Source organism: Pinus tabuliformis, chromosome 1_1 (genome assembly GCF_031772625.1).
Source record: "Pinus tabuliformis cultivar Carrire ecotype Pingquan chromosome 1_1, CPIR1, whole genome shotgun sequence".
NCBI classification, from domain to species: Eukaryota; Viridiplantae; Streptophyta; class Pinopsida; order Pinales; family Pinaceae; genus Pinus; species Pinus tabuliformis.
Window position 1 is genome coordinate 770431193 of NC_142297.1, and position 23418 is coordinate 770454610.

Sequence of the window (23418 nt, forward strand, 5' to 3'; positions counted from 1 at the left end):
CCATGGAAATTAATGAATGGGAACTACTCTCCCATTTGCACCCTACCAATGACATCCACATAAATCACCTTGACATGCTTGGTATTTATGATTTTGACAACAACCGTAATTGGATTTGTATGACTATCCCATTCAACCTACAAGAAATCTACATAAAATTCATTGAAATTAATTGCTCCATCCACCATATTCATCAAACACACAACTACAATCTAATCAACCCTAACTCATTATCCATAATGCAAACCAAATCTCTTAACATTATTACTAATCATTTTGCAAAAAAAAATATTTTCCCTCTTTTAAGAATTATTATACAAGGTACTACTAGAGCTAGAAAATCGTTCCTAATAAACTATACTAAAGAAAAAATTGCATCCCCTACTAGCTCAGGCCCTTCACCAATCATATTTCTTGCCCCTATTGGTGTTGTAGACTTCAACATACATGCATAAATAATCCATGTTTCCCTCCACCTGCCAATAAAAGATCTCATGCTCTTAGAAGGAAATTTTATCACTACATTCCGAGAAGAACTTAATCATATTTGATACATCTTAATTACTGAAATGAACTTCTTTGGGCCAAAAATTTTCATCCACATCGATGAATGCCTCCAAGAAGAATTTCCACAGCAAAAAAACATACCTTTTGGTAGTTGCTTAATTATATTAGTCAGCGACCTTAGCCAGCTCCCGCCTATTAGAGACACTCCACTTTACGTAGGCATGTCCCATGGAAGTGAATTATGACACACCTTCAAAAAATCAACACATTGGACACTATATTCTATCAAAAAGGTGACACCAACCCCCAAATTACTTTAGAAACATCCTCCAAAATAAATGCAAACCCAATGATCAAACATTGGACACTTCTCATGTCACAAACTGATTCCTTCTTGTCTAAAGATGAGATACATTCATTCCATGACTTTGTGCATATATTTCCTGTTAGAGTTGGTCTTGAGCCCTCCATCAGTGATCAAAACTCTTTGCATTTGCATAGGTAGGTGTCTCATCAGTATTAATTTTTGCATCCCATTAGGCATGCCATAACCCTGATGGAGGAGCTGGTGTCTTTGTCCCCCTCTTGGCATTGCTGGTTCAGGTCATTTCAGTCGTTAAGCTCTTTCAAGCTTGCCTTGTCTTGTCTTGAGGTCAATTTCCTAGGTCTAGGGTTTTGGTCAAGATGGTTTACAAGGTCATGTCTCTGAAGGTCAAATGGTGCCCAGCAAGCCAGAGGGATGATTTTAAAAGTGTTTCTTCACAAATTTCAAATATTGTACAGTTAATTTTCACCTTGGATTTAAAAACTCTGTTTTTAAAGCCAAGGTCATAATTTTTGTAAAAAGTGATGAAATTTCAAAAGTGTTCAGCGGACAATATGCAACCCTGGTCCCCTTGCCTAGATCCCTCAGATGATCTACCTGCAAAAAGAATCAATTCAAAGCACTAAAAGAGTCAATTTCAGGACAAAGGAAACCAAAAAGTCAATTTTATAAAGTGTCAAAGAGAAACATTAGAAAGTGGGTTTGAAAATGAAATTTTTTCAAATGAAACTTATAACAGCCCAATCTCCCTCCTTTCACTCTCATTGTGCATCCAAGACACTTGCAAGAGAAGTTTGAGAGAGTGATTAGGTGAAAGGAGCGAAAGCAGAGCAAATTCGGGCTCAAGACAGTCGCGCGACCCGTCAGGTGTGCGCGACCCGTCAGAGGGTTTCCAGCAGTGTTGTTTTGTAACGGGCGTGACCTGTCAAGCTCGCGTGACCCGTTGGGCGTGGTGCGCGACCCGTCAACGTTCCCCCTGCAAACTCAACTCAAAATCTCTCAAACTCCCTCCAAATCTTCAAGTTGTTTGAGCATATAATTCAGCACTTTTAAAGGCAGAAACATCAGTACATTTTGTCCACTGTGCTCCCCAAACATGTCAGAAACCGAAACATATGAGCAGAGTGATGACTAGTCATCAGCTTCAGAGATTAAGGTACAGAGGAGGCCTCATAAGGGTGGAAAGGGTGGACATCATAAGCGAGAGGAGCCCACCTCTTTAGCAGAATTACAGGCTTGTCCTATGGTAGTCACATGTTTTCAGTATATGTCATGCTATGAGTTTTGTGAGAGGATCTCACGGATTTAGCACCATAGAGAGTTGGCTCGCCTATTTGTCTTACACTTGCATGATGGACATGTCAACCTTGCAGGGGTAGACTTTACATTGACACCCGAGGTGATCTCACATGCCACAGGGATACCTAATGTTGGGGAGGTGTGGAACAAGCGCAAGGTGCTGGATAATGTTCACTTTGAGCATTTTGTCCGGCCACCATTTATGAGACATTTGGCAGGTGTGTTTCCATTCAGGTTTCTCAGGAGCGAGTATGCTCCCATGATGAGGCTCATCATGCACTATTTCACCTGTGAGGGCAGATTTTCACAGGTATATTCATATCATATTCGCCTCATGATGCACTTCACCCGAGTGAGGATGATGAACATCCCAATTTTCTTCTATCAGAACATTCAGAGGATGGTGCCCATGTTGCAGAGGAAGAGCCCAGCACAGCAGTATAGGAGCCTATACCATTATGGTTTGATTCAGCTTGTAGTATTGCATCAATTGACTCAGCAGGGCATCTCATGGGAGGAGTTCATCTCTCGGGAGTTTTTCACAACACCACCCTCGCCACATCCCATGGTTGTTCACGAGGAGGGAGGACCATCTCAGCAGCATGACATCCCTGTCACTAGACATGTCAGCTCCTCACCTCTGATTACCTATCAGAAAGGCCCAAGGGCCTTATTTGCAACAGCTAGACGAGTACTATCTCCACAGCAGGTGGAAGGGGTCTCGCCTTCATCATCAGCTCAGCGAGTGTTATCTCCACATCAGGTGGAAGGGGCCTCGCTTTCTTCACCAGCACAGGTACCAGGGAGGGGCAAGCAGCCCATGAGTCATGAGGGGCCATCAGGAGTTCCAGATATTGAGCTTGTGGATCTTGACACCAGTTCTCCTAGCCAAGAGGCAAAGGAGATCATTCAGCATCTCAGAGCTGAAAATGATGCCTTGTAGAGGAAGTTAGAGGGAGCACAATGGACAATCTCATACCTGGAGCAGTGCAACAAACAGTTGGAGGATGAGAAAGTCCTTGATGAGCTATGGAGGATTAGAGGAGACCGAAACTTGAACAGAAGGAGGCCCGATGACCTATTGCCTGCTGAGAGGGAGTCCATGCTCATCCGGGTCAATGCACACTTGGAGAGGCTGTTGACTAAGGCCAACCAACAGAAGAGATTGCTAGGGAACATGAAGAAACATTACTGGGCAAGAATGCATGTGTGCAAGGCAAAGATGAAAATGTTTCAAAGGCGGTTGACCGAGGCACTGAAAAGGAGAAAGAGGCCAAATCCCCTTCGTATCTTGGCTGAGGCTTCACTCAAGGATCAAGGCACTAAATAGCCCAGCCACATTACAAATCCTAAGAAATTTTGAGAATTTTGGGTGAATTTTGGCATTTTTTGGCAATTTGCATGTTTTTCCCATTAACGGGTCTCACCCCTCGCGCGACCCTACATTAGGGCAACTCCTTTTGACCAAAACTCAGCATTTCCAGATTTTTCATGCAAAGTTACATATGCTCATGGATGGAATTGAGATTTGGTGAAGTTTTAGGCCTCCAGAAAGTCAAAATACATGCAAAATTTGACTTTCTGCCACTTTTTTGAATTGCAGAAAGAAGTCTTGGGAGATTTGCGTTTTGACAGGGCAAATAAACTCGAAATTCATAAATTCCAGTTGGGTTGGAAAGTAGACTCACAGACCTTTCCAACAAGCCCACTTTTGCTCAATTTGGCCACCTGCAAGTGCCCCAAACATGGCTCCAAAGGCGCGCGACCCGTCAGGCAGTGGCACGCGACCTGTCAGGCAGTTTTGTCCAGAAATGCACTGTACAACCCAGAAAACGTAGATTTGACTCAGTTTGACTTTTTGAGATGAAATGTGATCCTCATTGATGTAATTATTGTACTTTTTAGACACTTTTACTCTTATGTAACACTTCTAGAACATTCATTCATGAAAAGGGTAAATATTAAATGAATGAATTGGTTTCCAAGTTTATAGAGGCAAGTTGTTTTGACTACCTAGTTTGTAGCGCTTAGTTTAGAAGTGGTTGAAACAGCTCCTAGGATAGTGAGCTCGACCCATGGAGGCAGGGAAAGAGGTTAGATCATCTATATTATGTACTTTCTTGCTCATTTTCATGGTTGGACTCTTGAGGGAGAAGCTATCATTGTATTATTTCACTGTATCTCTGCAATTTTTGGCTAAGGAAGACCAGGGTTTTGCAGTCCTCTTTGGGATTCTTGTGGACTCATGTGTTGATGGTGTGTTTCTCAATGTTCTTGTAAGTGTGTTTATGTGAATCATTTCCTTTCCTTTACTACTGCACATTAAACAAATGAAGTGTTAAAGTATGAATTCATGCTAGCCATGCTCTGCTTTTAAATTTGTTTAATTTCAATGTTTTCTACTGTCTAAAGGGAATTCAAAGTCATTGTTTGCTCTCTTTAGCTCCTCATCTTTCATTCCTGATCATCCATCTCAATTTAAGGCATCAATATTGTTTCCTACCTCGCCCCAAGGAACCCCCTGCAGAAACTGTGTCCAATCCCCGCACCCAAAATTGTCCTCTCCTCAAATTGCCACCAAAAACCCTAAAACAATCTTTTTGATCAGTTTACTAGCCTAAAATCAGTGTTGACATATTGGTCATCTCATCCATTGAAGATTTTATCGAGATAGACCGGAGAGAGCCTTCTCCTGCCCCGTAGGGCTAGCTACAAGGCTAAATGGTTTGATGTGGCCTTGAGGTTTACCTTTCTCAGCCTTAGGTGAAATTTCAAGCGCTAACATTTCCAACCAACAATCAAATATTTCTACATAATAAACAAATGTTGAAATATTTAAACACTCCAATCTCATGATGCACTGTTGAACACAACTACAGAGATTCCCTCTCTTCCTCTAAACATGACCAATTAGATCCAATTTTGTTTCTTTCTATGCATAGGCCAAAAAGTGGTGTTGAATATATGAGTTTCAACTAGACTTGTCAATGGTTTTCTCGGGAAAATTATATCTATATTCTACAAAGAATAAATTGCACCTTTGTACTTCCAAACCTTCATCATTGTAGACTTTGCTAAATACATTGGACCTCCTTGGGATCAAAACAACCCTACTCATTTTTCTGTTCCACCAATCAAAAGAAATTAATGTACAAAAATTCCCCTTAAAATGACTTGGGCATTAACTATATATAAATCCCAAGGCATGGTATTATCAAAAGCTACAATTGACATTAGAAAAACTGAATGTTAAGGCGTTACATTTACTATAATATCAATAGTTCATTCCTTGCATGATCTTTGAATTTTCCTCGCATTTACTTTCGATTGTTACAACATAATGCAAGACAACAATCATGTCACACGTAGGAAGCTTGCAAAAGAACTCCTTCGTTCAATTGCTCTACTAGAGAAGTTACTTTAATGCTTACATTAACATCTCCAACATGTTTCACATAATCAATAATTTCCCTTTATTTTTATACCATATTTTACCTATTTATTAATTTTTGTTTCCCTATTTTTATTATAAATCAGATAATAACTTATTTGTTCAATTTCTCCATTGAAGAATACTACATTAGCATCTCCAACAAGTTTATGGATAATTTCTCTATTTTTGTACCATATTTCATTTTTTTATTAATTATCCTTTCCTTGTGCACTATTGATAAATCTTTACATATCTTTCATTATTATTATTTTTTTATTCACTTATGACATTTGCTCCCTCTTGTAGTAGGACCTATGGACTCTTCATACATATCAACACTAATATACATTACATCAAAATACAAGTAGAAGAAATTACACTACACAACATAGAAAGAAGGATGTTACCCTACACCAAATCCAAGCATTCCATTGTACCACCTTCAAACAATTCTATGACGATTATTTTAAATCAAATGTCTTTTAAAATATATAATCCATATGCATGAACATGACACCATGCAAGCAATTCATGTTGATTGACAATCTACACATATGCATCTTCCTTAACATATAGATCTTCAATGGTGTTGTATATTCCATGGTTCTCCTTGTATTTATGACTAATAACACTGTTTTTGTTTGATATATATTCCATTACCCCTTAATTCAACAATAATGCAAACCATGAAATCAATTTGCTCTTGATTTTTGTTGCATTGATCCAGAGGAATAAACCCTTGATGTTTTGTCCTTATGTTCTTAAGATTAGAGTTTTGTTTGTATAACAATATAAGAAACTTTTTGTGAATTTAAGTCTGTATATTAATTTAAGAATAGCAAAATTTTACATTTACACTTCCAATTTCCCATCATTCATATATCTAAAGAAAGGCGTCCTAATTACAAAAATTTATCAAGCAACAACAACATTAAGATTTATCTCACTCAAATTGAGCTATAGATAGATCACATAACATATCACATTTGTCTTCATCTATGCTTTTCTTTGGTATGCTACCCACTTGCAGTGGTTTCATTGCAACATCTAATGCAATTGTTAGTTTACTATGTGACCAAAAAGGTTGTTTCCACATTGATATCATTTGGATACTAAGTTTGCAGTGTGTTATGGTTGTGTGACTCACATAATTTTATTAAACTTGTCTCACAATCCCCTTAATTTATTATTAAAAATATTTATTTCCTTGCACAAAATAGTCCACGACTATTTCTTATGATCATCATGTCACGCCAGCTTTGTGTATAGTTGTCTTTGTCTCTTCTAAATGTAACCCAATTACTGGTTTGTATCATGGGAGGGACGAGAAAGAAAATCAATAATTAACTTTTATTAATTGTGATGTAGCACTCATTCATTATTTTTTTATTAAATTATGTTTACACCTCTTTATAATAAAGAAATTTAGTGTTAAATTGTTAAAATTATATTTATAGTTTTTTAATAAACAAGCTTGTAAACTTTTTTTAATAAACAATTATATTGTTAACTTTTATATTGATGGATATAAATATCCTTAAAAATTCTCACATTCCAATACATGGATAAAACGAACAATATAAACAATATCCCAAAAAAAATGTTGAGAGTTTCATAGACTTCTTCCAACCACTTGAAAGCATCCTTCCATTAAAGATTAAATTTAAATTGATTGTGTGAAACTTTGCTTTCCTTTACATATGTAAAGCACTAAACCATTTAAACTTAAAAGTTTTAAAGTTTTATTTCAAAGTACAATTGACTAGATCAATGATATAACTTTACAATTGACTAGATGAATGATATAAATCTCTCTTTGACCATTTATGATCATATATGAAAAGTTCACTGCATGCAACAATCCAGGCTCAATTGTGCAGTCCAATTTTAAAATAATTTTTATTATCACAAGATTGTTGGATATATTTATTTTTTCGAACTTCTATAACTTAATCCGCTTGTCACTTTCTATATTTAGGGATATTTAAATTTAAAACCTTAAAAATTTACATTAAAAACATGGCAAGGACGTTAAACACTGTGGATTGAGAGCATACAATGAATAGTGTGGTCGAAATTGAACGTAATGAAATTTAAAATTTTACCATAGGAGCAAACACAACAGCTGAGTTTATGACGGTTAATATCTTTTATTATGTCACTACAGTGAAATTTAGTGATCAAGCCGAAGCATTAAATAAAAAATAAAATAAAAACAATTTTATGCAATTTATAATGTTTTACTATAGTTTTAAAAGTTTCGTACAAAATAAATTTGTTGACGGTGGTGGTCGCCACCAGCAGGGCTACAAAATTCGAGGTGAGACGTTAACCTATCAGTTGATATTAGTTTACAGTACTAGAAAGGTTGACCATTAAATAATGGAGCGTTCCACTCCCGCGTTCCTAACATCTCTTGAGCTGCACTATGGAATAACTCTGAGTCGCTAATTCCAAACCTCTAGTCACTAAATTGTCCATGTAAACTGCACCCGGGGTTTCGTGCATGTCCTTTGCAATTATTTCTACCTCTGCGCAATATCATAAATAGATCTAATATTGCTAGCAAATTTATGTACAATTCAAATATGTAGTTTCATTCTCCTCATAATGTTACAATGCACGTCACACAGAATTTTAGAAGAATCCATATATAAAAGCAATGTTTGTGTAGTTATTTATATTTAAGACAAATTAGTTATGCTATAAAGTGTTCCTTTTTGAGAACAACTTCCTCAGCGACCACTTTGTAATAATGTGTATCATTAAATAGAATGCTATACGATTGAATATTTTTAGGTCATAGGATTAATAGTTAATAGTTCAGAGAAAACTAATAATTAGGGTGCATAATGGCCATGTTCAAAAAGTAATCAAATGATTTCTTCTTGTTGAACAATTTCTTGATGGCTTAATGGGGAGGCTTATTCCCCTCTCGGTTCTCTAGAAGAGGGTTTATCTTGTAGGGATTGGTCTATTTGTTCATAAGTTCTTCCAGACTCGAGTTTTTGAGGTTTTGGTTTCTTAGGCTAATCTCCAATCTTAATGTTGTTTCCATATTGTTGATCGGCCTACTTCCATTTTTTATCACCGTGTTCTACATTTTTGTGAAGGGAAGAATAATATATGAAGGTGACTCCTGATACCATGCACACTGTGTTTGTAATCCATTAAATTAGACCCAAGGTTGCAGATTTTCAACTAGGTACTTCGATCTGGGAATAAGAATCCTTTGAGGTTAATTTTCTTTTTCTCTTTCTTTTTTGGTGTAGAATGATTGATTTAAATTATTAAACTTATTGCAAATGAGTGATTAACAATTAGATATTTGAATTCAATTGTCGTTTATTCTTTTTTTTGTGTACATAGATCAATTTAGTTGTAAATGCTACTGTAAATGAAAGTTAAAGAATTGGATCTTCAATTTAACAATCATTTTTTAGATTTTTTGTCTTCCTTTTTCTCTGTGTACATGAATCAATTTAGTTGTAAATGCCACTGTAAATTTAGTTGTAAATGATACTATAAATGCAAGTTGAAGAATTGGATCTTCAATTTAACTGTCATTTTTTGGATTTTATATAATCTATTTTCTCTTTGTACATGGATCAATTTAAATTGTAAATGAAGTTGTAAATGCTAATGTAAATGCATGTTTGAGAATTGGATCTTCAATTTAAATGTCATTTTTTCAATTATGTATCTTTTTACTTTTTTCTTTTCTTATGTTCAATGATAAATCTATGTTATGGTTTTTATAATCTGCTAAATCTTGTATTGCTATTTTTTTAATCATAATTACATTGTATATTTTTTTAATTATATCCATTTTGAACATTTCATATATATATATTTGTAAGTTTTCATATTTGTTAATGAAATATTACTTTTGGATATGAACTATGTTGGTCCAAATTTCCATGCGAACATTATTGATTCCATCTGGATATCTAGAAATAATATTGTTCATGTAATTTAATACAACAAAATAAAATAACTCAATATTAAAGATGTGACTTTAATATTTTGAAATAGAAAAAAGAGTAAAGTCAAAATTGTTAAAGAGTAACCATAGACATCAAAATTATTGATTAGAGATCAAATAAGACCATAGATATCAGCATCTCTTGCTCCCACTATTATTAAATGAAAAATATGGGTGATAATATTTTGAATTGTCCCACTTCATATTTTTATGTTATCATCTATAGTGGTCACACCCATAAGAATTTTAGTATAGGATAAATAGTCGGCTTCCTTGTTTCTCTCCCTATACAAGTCAAATAGCAAGATATAGTCTCAAACCTTTGACCTTTCAAAGAAAAAATAAATGTATATCCATATTATCACAATTATAAGTGTTAATTCCTTTTTATGTGTCCCAACAATACTAGTTACGTTGTAAGGCATTCCCCTTTGAGAAAAACTCCCCCAGCTTCCACTGTGTACTAATCTGCACCATTGGATGGTCGGTTAGACGATTCAAGATTTTTAGGCCGTGAGATTAATCATTAATAGTTAAGAGAAAACTAATAGCTAGGGTGCATAATAGGCACGTTCAAAAAGTAATCAAACAATTGCTTCTTGTTTAATGGTTTCTTGATGGCTTAACAGGGAGGCTTATTCCCCTCTAAGTTCTCCAGAAAAGGGTTTCTCTTGTAGGGATTGGTCTATTTTTTTTCATTATTCATTCCAGACTTGAGTTCTTGTAGAATTTTTTCCATTCAAGGTTTGCTCACTGTATTACTTTTTCAATTTTAGTTCTGATAAGAAACTGACAAGAGTTACACCAATGCGATGAAGCCTCATATTGGGAACTTTCCTTCATTATCCAGGAAGATAAATTCCCTCAGAGTTCTCATCAGTATATAACAGAGCATGTCTGTTGTTCCCACAATTCTACAGGACCTGTCACTGGCCATGCTCCAAGAATTCACCTGTCAGTTCAAAGCCCTCAAGGTTGGGAGCTCCGACGACTTCTTTACCAGTATTCTTAAAGGAAACAAATAGATCATTTTCAAGAGAATAGAAAAGAGAAAGGCTGAGAAGATGATGAAAATGGAGATAGAGATCCATGTAACTCATCAGAGCCACTGCTATTTGGTGCCTCTGTTGGGTTAGTGCTCCAAGGCTAGGCAAAAATTGTTCATGTGCAAGTTTATTTCCAAGGGAAATCTCACAACGAAGCTAGCCAGATGCCACCTGATTTTGGCCCTCTCGATTGATGGCAGACGCACTGACCAGCCAGTCGTGGAGTCTTTGTCTTGGACCACAAGGCTCAAAGTATCTACTGAGATAGCCCAAGATCAAAGTAGCTACTTGGGAAGATGCAAACAACACCAATTTGTATGCCATAGTGCCAATCTTTTGCAACACCTTGTAAGGACTGTAGTACTCTAGTGATAATTTATTATCCTTCTTAGCTTGCTTGAGAGACATTTTTTTGTATGGTTGTAGCTGTAAAAATACCTTGTCACCTACATCAAAACTTCTTTTACTGCGATGTAGATATGCCTGTTGTTTCATTCTATTTTGTGCCAGAGCAAGGTTATCCTTTAAGGCTTGGAGAGCTTGTTGTTGATGCTCGATGTGATATTCCACTTCTTGAAGCTTAGAATTTTATCTTAAATATGATGTGATGGATGGTGGATGATATTCATAAAGTGCCATAAATTGGGTCATTTTTTCTATAGTATGGAAGGAAGTGTTATACCACCATTCAACTAGAGGTAACCACTTGACCCATTGTGTTTGTTTATCAGATATAAAGCAACGAAGATATCCTTCCAAACATTTGTTCACTATCTCAGTTTTTCAATCAGATTGAGGATGATAAGATGACCTATGAGCTAATTGAGTACCAAGACAAGAAAATAATTTTGTCCAAAAATTTCCAGGGAAAATGGGATCTTTGTCACTTACTATAATATTTGGATTTCCATGAAGATTTTTAATTGTTTCCATAAATGTAGTAGCAATTGTACCTGTTTTAAAAGGATGTGATAATGCACAAAGTGTGCATACTTGGTAATTCTATCAACTTCCACCATGATGACACTCTTTCTTTCAGAATTGGGTAAACCTGTGATAAAATCCATTGGTACCTCCTCCAAACGCTGACTTGGAATGGCTAAAGGTTGTAACAGACCCAGGGTCTTATTTGTCTCAACTTTATTTTGTTGGCAAACGAAACATTCTAGCACAAACTTCTAAATATCAAATTTAAGGCCATCCAAAAAAAATTCCTTCTTGACCCTATGGTAAGTTTTTAAAAAATATTGAGTGCCCTCTTAAGGGAGAGGTGTGCAATTCCAAAAGAATCTTTTGTTTGAGTTGGGAAATCTTACAAATATATAAGCAATCTTTGTACCATAATTAATCATTTTTCCGGCTAAATGTAACGATGTACTGGGATCTTGCTGCAAATTTTGAATGAGTGATCACACCTCTCCATCATTCTTCCATTCATCCCTTGCTTTGGTTATTCACTCAAGTTGGACAATATAAACGACACAAAGCAATGCTTCCGCATCCTCATCCTTTATTGAGAGTGCATATACAAGAACATTTTGCTTCCATTTTTTGTAGATGAATTCAAAGTCATAAGCCAACATATTTGTCCTTGAATTTTGTTGCTCTTCTAAAGATAATCTTTGTTCCAAAAAGTATTTAAGACTATCATGATCTATTTTTACCTTGAAGTGTCTTCCCATCAGGTACTTCTGTAGTTCATGTACTATTTCCAACATTTCCTTCTCATAAATAGGTTTGTGTAAATACTTTCCTTTGATTGGATGACTTTCAAAAGCAATGGGTCTTCCTTCTTGCATTAAAATATCACCAATTCCATTTCCCGAGGCATCACATTCCACAATAAAAGTTTTTTGGGAAGTCTGGTGTAGCTAATACCGGTGCTTGGCACACTGCCTATTTAAGATGTTCAAAGACCTTCATTTTTCTGGAAACCAAGAAAATGCATCTTTCTTTAGTAATTATGTTAGAGGTGTCACCTTTCTCCTATAATTCTTAACAAACTTGCAATAATACCCTGTTAACCCGAGAAATCCTCAAAGATTCTTTATGGTTGTGGGGATTTTCCATTCCTTTATGGATTTAATTTTGTTAGGGGCTACCTTAACACCCTCATGAAATACAATATGATCCAAATATTCCACCTCATGTATTCCAAAGAAACATTTGGATGTTTTGCATATAATTATTTCTCCTCCAATAGTTTGAGCACCCTGTCAAGATGATGAACATGAGCCTTCCAAGACTTGTAGTAGATAAGTATATCATCAAAAAATACTAACACAAATTTTCTAAGGAAGGGTTTGAAAATGGAATTCATCAAGCCTTGAAATGTGAAAGGTGCATTAGTAAGGCCAAAAGGCATGACCAAAAATTCATAATGACCCTCATGAGTTCTAAATTTTGTTTTCAGAATGTCTTCATTCTTCATTCTAATTTGATGATATCTTGAACGAAGATCCAGCTTGGTGAAGTAAACCTATCCATTTAATTCATTCAACAATTCATCAATGACAAGAATGGGAAATTTATCTTTAATAGTGAGTTTGTTGAGCTCCCTATAATCTGGACACATATGACATGATCCATCCTTCTTTTGCACAAATACTACTAGATCGGAGAAAGAACTTTGACTAGGTTGATATAGCATGATCATGATCATGAATAGGTGGAAGGGCTTTGGGAGTCTCAAAAACCTTGGAATGATTGTCCAAGACTTTTTGGATATCTGGAGAAATAGATGGTTTCAATGTTTTAACCTCTAGTGAGAATAATTGTGCAATCGTAGCCCGTTGCTATTTCTTCATAATATTTTTCATTCCATTAGAGTTGATTAGCTTTCCTCGTTTCCCTATGATACCCCTTAATTCAAATTCATTTCCTTCCTGAAAAAATTTCAAGAAAAGCTCTTGAAAATTGAAAGCTATCGTCCCCAAAGATTGTAACCATTGGACTGTTAGTACAACATCAACACCACCCATTGGAATGGAAAGCATTGGACTATTCAATACATATTCCCCCAAGGTTACCTTGATATTATGGAACTGTCTAGAGAAATTTATAGTTCCTCCATTTGCAACCACCAGTTGACACTCGGGTGCTGGATATAGGAAGATATTTTCCTTGGATTTCTTACAATGAATAAATTATGGGTACTATCCGAATCAATCAGCACTATTACCTTTTTCTTCTTCATATATCTCTATATTGAGATATTGAGGAGTGTTAATTCCTGCCAATGCATTACAAGATATGGTCAAATTAATTTCTTCTTTCTCTGTGGTTGGTTCCTAGAGTATATCCTCCTCTTTTGATTTTTTTTGTTCCTTTTCTTCCTCCTCTTCACAATCTATGTAGAATAATTTCTTTTCTGCACACTTATGACCTTTAGTGTATTTTCTATCACAACTATAACAAACCCATTTTTCTCTTTTTTCCTCCAATTGTTGTGGTGTCAACCTTGTAGGTTGTGGAAGAATAGGATCTACAACACTTCCATTTTTATAGTTGTGAGTGGTAGACTTGTTGCCATAATTTTTCTTTCAACTTTTCTTGCCACCCTAAATACCTTCTCCAATGAATTAGGTTCCCAAAGGTGAACCTCATGCTAGATGTTATCTTTTAAAGTCCCTATGAATACATCAATCTGATGCTCATCTGGAATATTGGTTACCCTAATATTCAATTTTTGGAAGTCTTTAATGCGCTCCACCATTAAAACCTTTTGTTTGAGATTTATCAATTGGCTAAAGAAGGTGTTTCTCTTTGTATCTTCATAATGTGCTATCATTTCCTTCGTAAAAATTGACCAAGTGAAAAGTGGTTTACGAGAACAAATCTAGCTATACCATACAAACTGATTGGATTCTAAATATAAATATTCATTACATACCTTTTGTGAGGTTTAAACATCTTCTAGATTAATATATTTCTCCATCTATAGTATCCATGTTACCAGATCCTTGCCATCAAAGTTCCTCATATCTATATTTGGAATATGGTGGTTCTTAAACCCCAATTGGAGTCTCTAAAATCATAATTCATATTCCTTTTTTCCTCATCATGTTTTTAATGGATTAATTTTTCACCACTGGGAAGCCTTTCTTGCAATAACTTTGTCAACCCTTCCAAATTGACATTCATCGCATCCATGTCTACTTTAAAAACATCCATGTTTCCTTTTATACTATCCATGTCACCTTTTATTTTTGTTTTTAAACCATCCATGTCCCCTTTTAGTTCATCTTTGGTTGCTCTTTGTGAGAGCGAAATTTGTTGCACTTGGTCTCGTAATTTTGATATATCATGTTGCAATTCTTCCTCTTCATGTGTCATAGTAGAGATTTCCGAGGGATTAATGGGTGTAGAATTTTTTTTTTTGGGAGGAATTTTAGAACCCAATACTGATAAATATGCTTCAATATTCCCTTATAATCCCTTCAAACTAATTTTTCAAATAAAAGTTATACAATTTTAAAAAAATACACAAATTTTTCTTGCTTTTAGGAGCTCGATATTTAAATGGATATAAATTTGTAAAAATTCAGATCTCCAAGGTCTAAATTTTTTTTTTCGTAGCCATCTAAGTATTATTTCCAATACCACAAGTCAGACAAAATTGGATTCTTCAAAGTAATGTTATGTCAAATCTCCCATAATGACCTGATTATGGATTGGTTAAGTAGAGAGAACTTGTACTTAATGTCGCATGTCATTGTTTCATCCTTCAGCCCTAAAATTAATACACAAGGAAATAAATTTTGTTCTCTTTCTGTCACTTTTTACGAAATTCCAATCCGATGTTTGAAGAGAAAGTTACGATGATTTTCCCTCGGTCTCTTGTTTGAGACTGAATTCTAGAGCATGAAAAAACTCTAACTTCTTCAGACAATATCTCATCAAATATATCCAAATAAGATCTAAAATTTTGGAACAATGTTCACCACGATTTTAGCTCTAGGTGGTTGCAATTTCTATTTCTTAAGCTTTGTATAAAAAAGTTTATAACAAAAATTCCATGATGACCTATTTGAAGCAGCGAAACCCTAGAATCCAAAGCTCTTATACCAAATGTTATGCAACCAACTCACAAAATACAAGAATTGATAGATCAACAACTTAAAAATTATGATCTTCGAGGGGGGAACTCCTTTACATTACATAAATGAAAAATTCTTGGATGATACATATGACAAGACATCCTTTGTATATATAAGAGTCCAAGGGGTCACAATATAATCAAAGCCTACATAACAATAATAATATAAGGGCACAACAATAACAATAGTGGGCTTCTATGGGGCACAACAATAATATGGGGCTACATGGGCACAAAAATAGCAATAAGGGGGATACACTAGTATTATAGGGACATAACAACGAAGCCATTACTATGTTCTCATCCTACGAATACTATAATCATATTTCAAAGGAAATCTGACAGGGCTGCCAGGATAATAGGATAAATCTCGTCAAATTCCCCAGTGGGAAAAAAGATGTGGCTAATAAGGCAACACTGAGTGATGTTTTCTTTTTTTCTCTTGAAAATAGGCCTCCTTCTCTGATTCTTTTGATTTCTAGCGATGGGGACTTTTCTCTCACCCTGCATAAGTTACGATAGTGGGGCTACACTATCATGGTTGTGCTCTCAACCGCCGGGAGATTTGTGTTACTTGAATGGAGGAGAATTTCAAGGTCGCCAACTAGAACAAATGAATTCCAATGATGTGGATAAGCAAGGCTTGTGTTCTAAAGAAAAAGGAGTAAATTTGAAGTCCTTAGGGTGGTCTAAGGACATCAATTATTTTAAGGATGAGATTCTAAGGGTTATTTCTATGAACAAAGGAAAGTTACCCCTCGGCTATCTTGGATATATTTATGAGAAGGCCAATGTCAAGGTGCTTGCAAATGAAAAATTGTAAATGGAGGATGTTTAATAAATACCAATGTTGAAGTGTTTACAAGAAGAAATTTTAAACCAGTGAAAGATATGGTTGAACCAAGTCAAAGGTTAACTGGTCTAAAGCATGTCAGAAGCTTAGAAGTTTTCATGAAATAGAGGTGCTAACCTGTTAGGAACAAGAAGAGAACCTACGAGAGTGGCGAACATGAGCTTAGGTCGATTGCATCTTACATCATTTAAGTTGTTTCATATTTATTTACTCATTAACAGTTTACTCTCATCAGATGGACAAACTGGGCAAAACAATAACTAAATTAAGATATTACTACAACAAATTTCAAACAGAAAGATATGAAATTATCCAAATGAGAGTAAGGGATATCAAATTATCATTTCTTATTAATATAATTACGTACATGTTAAGCATAAAAAATAAATCGTAAATGTTCTTTACATAGAAATTTTATCTTTAATTTGCTTTGGATGATCATTACACCAAAGATATTATTATTGTTGGTTGAATACATAGAAAATATTTACTATTATTTGCACATGAGGATAATTCATACTTATTTTTATTTGAAGTTGTTGGTCATATTTCTAAATGCTTTTATTGTGTCAGAAAGCATCAGTTGACAGGTAAATATACTTTGTTGCCCATTTATACACCACTTCATTTTTTTAGCGTCATTGTTTCTTGTTAATGGTATTGATATTTTTTCACGCATTGACACTTCCTTAGATTTTTAGTAGTTATTGTAGTATAATCCTATTTGGTTAAGGGCACTAATTGTTTGTTATAGAAATTTTCTGAAATTATCATTAAGTCTAAATCATTGGATTAGCATCAACAATACAAAGGTGTGGGTTCATTACATTGGTGGCAAATTTCTTCATTATTTGACCTGGGCAGAGGTAGAGGTATATTTCTGGTTGTACATGTCCAGTCTATAGGCTCTTTTAGGTCCTCAATATGAATGTATTTTTATTTATTTGAGAACGTTAATTGTTTTTCTATTATTACAGATTTTAGAAGCTTTGTTTTATACATACGAAAAATGAATTTGCATCCTTTGAGAGACGTTGGAAAATGGGGCAATTTAAAGGGATATCCAATTTTTTGGAAGAAAGCGTAAAGTTGGTATGTCAACTAAAAGAATTATTTAATCAACACTCAACAAAATATTAATTTATCTCCTATCAAACATTATAAAGTTGTTTTCTCGGTGACTATATTTATTGATATATATATTTCGTAGCTCTATTTTAAACTAGTTCATCCAATGGTAAATTTTGAATTTGTCATTTTGGAAAAAATATTTCAATAAACCTCCTATGTCACAAACCAGTCCAAATGCCCAAAAGAAGTTAAGCAAGGACAAGCAAAGGAAAAACCAATCACCTTAATAGCAAGTGGTAAAATATTGTAACCTTTTGATCAAGTGAGATAGTTCGATATTGAAAAATATCATCTTTTTTATCAAATTTATAGAATCTATAAATTTGGCGTAATGTAAGTGATTTCTCTTTATCTTCTAGCTTTGAACAACATTTTTTTACTATTTTTTATGTTCAGTGATCTTCTATATGTTACGATTCTTCTCGAATTTATACCTTATGACGTTTCCTTTGCAACCTCCAGTGTAGTTTCTAGTATATAAAATTGGGGATTTAAGGTATGTTGTAATTTATGTTTTCAAATATTAATAATTCTTGCACAATAAACAAAACTCACATGGTCGCAATTTGCAAAAAAACAAAGAGATTGTCATTGCCACCACATGGCTCTTGTTTTATAAGTTAATGATATAATCAATTTAAAATCTAAATTTTTTCCTCGTAAATATTTGCAGAAGAAAAAATAAATTAAATATGATTATATTATTTTTAAATATTACAAATAATAAATTATTTAATTTTGAAGAGATATTTAAAGTAATTTAACTTTATAAAAAACTATTATAATTATTGATGATGTTTAGAAATCAAATTAGTTTATAAGATCTTAGAAAGTAATAGGTTACTTCTAATACTTTTAGAATTTTATGTTTAGTGGTGGAAAATCATTAAGAGAATCACACAGTTTTGCTAAGTGAAAAGGTTGGTCATGTGACAAATCTTTTGAAATGTAAATCTAATTTGTATACGAATCAACCTAAGAGAATGTGTTTTATATCTTCAATCTTTTGAGTGTTACAAAGGTGAGACTCTTTCATCCCAAAGAATTTTGGGAATTGACTAAACTCTCAATTTCACCATGGAGATAATGAGAATTAGTTCTTATGTTGGCAATATTTAATTTTTTCTTTACACTTGTCAAAATATAGATATAGTTTTAATTTTATATGGTAGGGTTGATCACCTCTTTACAATATCTTAATTTTGTTTTTTTCACTTTTAACTCTTCATTTCACCATAAATTTTTCTTTGTAGTCTAACTATTCTAAATTTTGCAGCTTTTTAGGACATATTTAATCCAGTGGGGATTTCATGAAATCGCGAGTTTGAGCAATGAACTTTATACAATTTGACTTCCTCGTGGGTTTTTCAAGCCATTGAATTAATGTATGTGTTGAAAAATACACTTTAAACAACAAAAAATCATTATTTGACCAAAAATTGTTGGGCTTGGTTCCAACAAAAAAAACTCTAAAATTTAGAATTGTTAGACAATATTTTTTTCTTTAAATTTTGATTTATTCACATTATACACATTATGGGGGAGACGTTGTAGTAATAATTACATCAAGGAATATTTAAATATAATAAAAAATAGTTCAACACAATTAAAATAGTAATGAAAATTAAAAAATAAAAAGTACTAATAAAAATAATAAATCATTTCCCTGGTGGGGGTGATGGAATACGAGACAGGCTTGACGTGTATGCAATGAAAGTTAATATATAAGAGCTAGGAAAGAGTACATACTACCTATCCTCTCATTACGTCAAGTGCAAGGTGTTATCACTTAAGAAACAATTCCTAAATTGTTCACATCAGTTTGATTGTAAAGGTTAGATGTTAGTCCGGGTTTAATTTTTCCATGTTTGCTTTAGCGTCTAAGTCCTAGGAGTCTTGTTGGTATGTTTAAATAAAGGTCAACACTCCATGTTCATCCATCACTGGTCTAACATCACAGCTAAGCTCCCTATGTCAATCCTATTTCAAAGTTCTTATGCGCTACAAAATCGGGGATTCATGCTGATCCATAGCAAATCTCATCCAATTGTCAAATTTATCAAAATCCGTTATCTTTCTACATCATCAAAATTTAGCCCATACACTTTGCCTATCAATTCAACTGCTTATCCTCATAATTAGGTCATTAGGTGTCTTGGTACACATAGCTTGCAAGTTTCAAAAAGGAGCCGAGTGTTCACAATCATGATGATGTTTGGGTTCATACATGACAAGCAAATTAATAGGCTTTCAATTTAAATTCTTTGAAGATCAAGCGAGGCAGCTTTCCTCATATATTTGTGAAGTCAAACTACACTATAGAGACTGTGGAGGTAGAGAGGATTTATGTTGATCATGTTGCACACCTAAAACCCTCAGATGGAGGCTCAGCTGCCACTCAATTGGATGCACATCTAACCGGAATTCACAGTGCCATAAAAATGCTTAGCATTCGTATTGGAGTTCTTTATCATTTCTTGTCAGCAATGCAAAGAGGTGAAATTCCATACGAAAATTCTTTGTTTCAGTAAGTTTTCAGTTTTCTAAGAAGGTTGCCTGCCATAGAATCCCCAAAGTTTCAAGATGATTTTCTAATGGAATATAACGATACACTGTTGATGGCTTACCTAGAGATGATCACAAATTATTCCAGTACCAGGAACGAACTTACCGACAAGTTCAACACAACTTTTGATAAACCAAGCAGAAGAGGAGGGCGAACTACTTTTCTTTAATTCTTGGTTTTAATTTATGATTTCTGTACTGAATTGAATTGGTTTACATCTCATTCAATACCCGATGCTTTTCTTCTGCTAGCTGATCACATATTTCATTTGGGAGGAAGCGTATGTTTACTCTGGGAGGTTTTATCTTATTGCACTACAGTTTTGTCTAAAGGTTGCTCATGTGGATCATCAATATTTTTTCAGTCAGCTGCATGATACCTGAAACTGGCTACAATATTTTCCATATGTGATCAAAGTGTTGCCCATTGCAGTGATCATTGTCAGCGTTAACTGATTATTATCATGATATGGTTTTCTTGTTTCGTGAATACCAATGAGATAGAGTATTCACGTTGCAGGAATTCCATGGAGGGGTCAGAAGTATGAAGAGGCCCAAGACAATCATTTTTTGGTTTAAAGTTGAGTTTTTGTGATTACACAACAGTTTCGTAGTGCGCTATGAAACTGCTGTAGATGATGCCTAATGCACAGCAGTTTCGTAGCACGCTAAGAAACTGCTATAGCTGCATAATTAAACTCAGTCGACCAATTTTGAGTGACCGAGGGGAAATTTTTGAAAGGGAGTTTCAAAAAAGAATAATCTACAATGTGCAAGCAATCAGCAATGGCCAAACAAGCGGAAGAAAGATATATGAACTCTAAAGCTTTTATTATACAAATGATCACCGCTTGTATTGTCCATGACTTTTCAAACAACGTTGAAGAGGTTTTGTCATCACACATGTATATGGGAAAAGCTTACAGCACATGAAGAACGTGGCACTCAAATAGATTTTTGGGTAATTAAAGAAGAACAACATGGTTAATTGGTTTCGAATATCTTTGAGGAAACCAAAAGCAGAAAAACAGGGGCAGTTTCCTGCTTCTTAGCAGTAGTAAAGGGATAAGACATTAAGGACCAGTAAGGAGCTTCAACATCCACCACAACTAAATTGAAGGAGACCACTTTTCAGAGAACGAGTTTTGATTGTAATAAATACTATCACCAACATGATGTGGAGTTAGACTCCTAATTGTATTAGTTTTCTAGAACTTTTAGTTAGCAGTTAGTGGTATTTAATAGTTAGTTTAAAGAGTTAATAGGTGTCATAATAAGATGAATTCGAGTTCCCCTCATGCTGGAGGAGGAATCTCAGTTATGGACAGAGCTCTATATATAGCAGAACATCTGATGTACAAAGGGTTGGAAAATTATTCAGAAAAGCTCTCATATTTGGGTTTATGTAAAGACTCTGTTTTTAGTAATACAGTGCTTTGGCTTTGCTTCTCAGGAATAAGAAAGAATTCGATGCTTGGAATGTCTTGTATTGTTCTCTTCATATTATCTACAGTGGTATGAATGTGTGATTACATAGAAATCACTAACAGTGCTCTAATTTCCTTCATGCATTTGTAAACTATGTTGGTTCTTTGTGTTTCTGGTGTATCCTACATGCATTGAGTTCTAAATGCCCTGACTTATATGTAGAGCTAACCTTACTGTAAATACTGAAGCATATTTGACTCCATAAACCCAATGGATACTTTCTAATTGTGTTTCCACCACTCATATTTTTACATTTGTTTCATAAGAGTTAGCCATCTTACTCATAATCGAAAATCATTAATCCTTCGAGAGAGCCCTCTTAGGTTGAGGAGACTAAGCCTCAACCAAAGTAGGTTTGAAATAGTTACTTGAAGTCTACCTGATCATAGCAGCCTATCAGGGTCTGATTTTGAGATAACACAAGGTGAGAGGAAAGGTGTGGCTTGCGAGCCTTCATTCATCCTCCATGGAATGTGTATTGGTAAGGAAATTTGGTTAATGGCAATCATCGCAATTATGGAATGTTATATTAAGTTGGCAGTGAGGAGGTTGGTAGATTTTGGTCTGAGCAATGCTAGTCTTTTTGGATTCTTCAGCCCTCAAGTTTTCTTGGAGTGGTGGAGAAAAATATGTTGTTTCTTCCTCCACCGTGAATGACCAAATAAAGCTTCAAGTTTTTCTGCCAGTGCATGGTTCCTCACACCTATCAGTGGGTTGAGGGAAATTTTCATCGTAAGAGGGTCATTCCCAGTGTCCCTACTTGTGTTGCTAGATAATGTTTTTCCCTGAGTTTTTTCTGTGGTTGGGATGGTGCCTGGGTCTTGTGTCTGCTGGAAATATTTTGGTTACTCCTCTCTTTGTGGTTTTATCATGGGTTTCTGAAATGTATCATTAGGTGAGAACCAACTGGCCTTAGAGGTTGCAGGGAAGTTTGGTGGAGTTTGTTTTGGTTTTTATTTGGTTTGGGTTTGGCCCTCAAGAGTATGCACTCTGGTGTCAAGTCTTGTGGCCCGCGTCTCTATTCCAAGGTACCTCCCTTGTCAGAGGAGAGGAAGAGACATAGGTTTGGATGACACATTGAATAATTGTGGGTAAGCACGACTTTCTCTTGGTTGGTGTGTGGTGGTTTTTTGTTCTATGGGGAAGGCTCTTGCTGGATAATTTGGGGTTGACATCTGGCTCGTTTTGGCTCTCGACTTGTCGAGAGATTATGAAGAACGTTGTAGGTCTTGTCTTGGGACCCTCTTCTAAAGCTCTCACCGTACAACATGTACAGTGTAATTGTTGATCCCAACCCCTGTGGAGGAGTGCCTCATCAAGTCAGGGTGGTTCTAACAACAAGTTGAAGGTGACATTAGGGGTTAAGGTTGTTACATGACCCAAGCAGGGAGTATGTGCTTGTGGTGGTGTGAACAGAGTATTGTCGAGCACTCATGGTGGTGTGAACAGAGTGTTGTCGAGCGCTCGTCGTGGTAGAGGTGGTGTGTGCTTTGTGCAGGGTGGACTTGCAACCGGTGATGGTATGAAAGGAAGTATGGCCCGAGGGGTGGAGCAGGTGTGTAGAGTTAGAGTTGTAGGTAGGGGCGTGCTGGAGTTGTTTGTCAGTAGATACACTCTGTTGCCTATCGTGACCTATTCTAGTTTGTTATGGATCACCTGGAAGCATACTATAGGATCAGAAAGGAAGA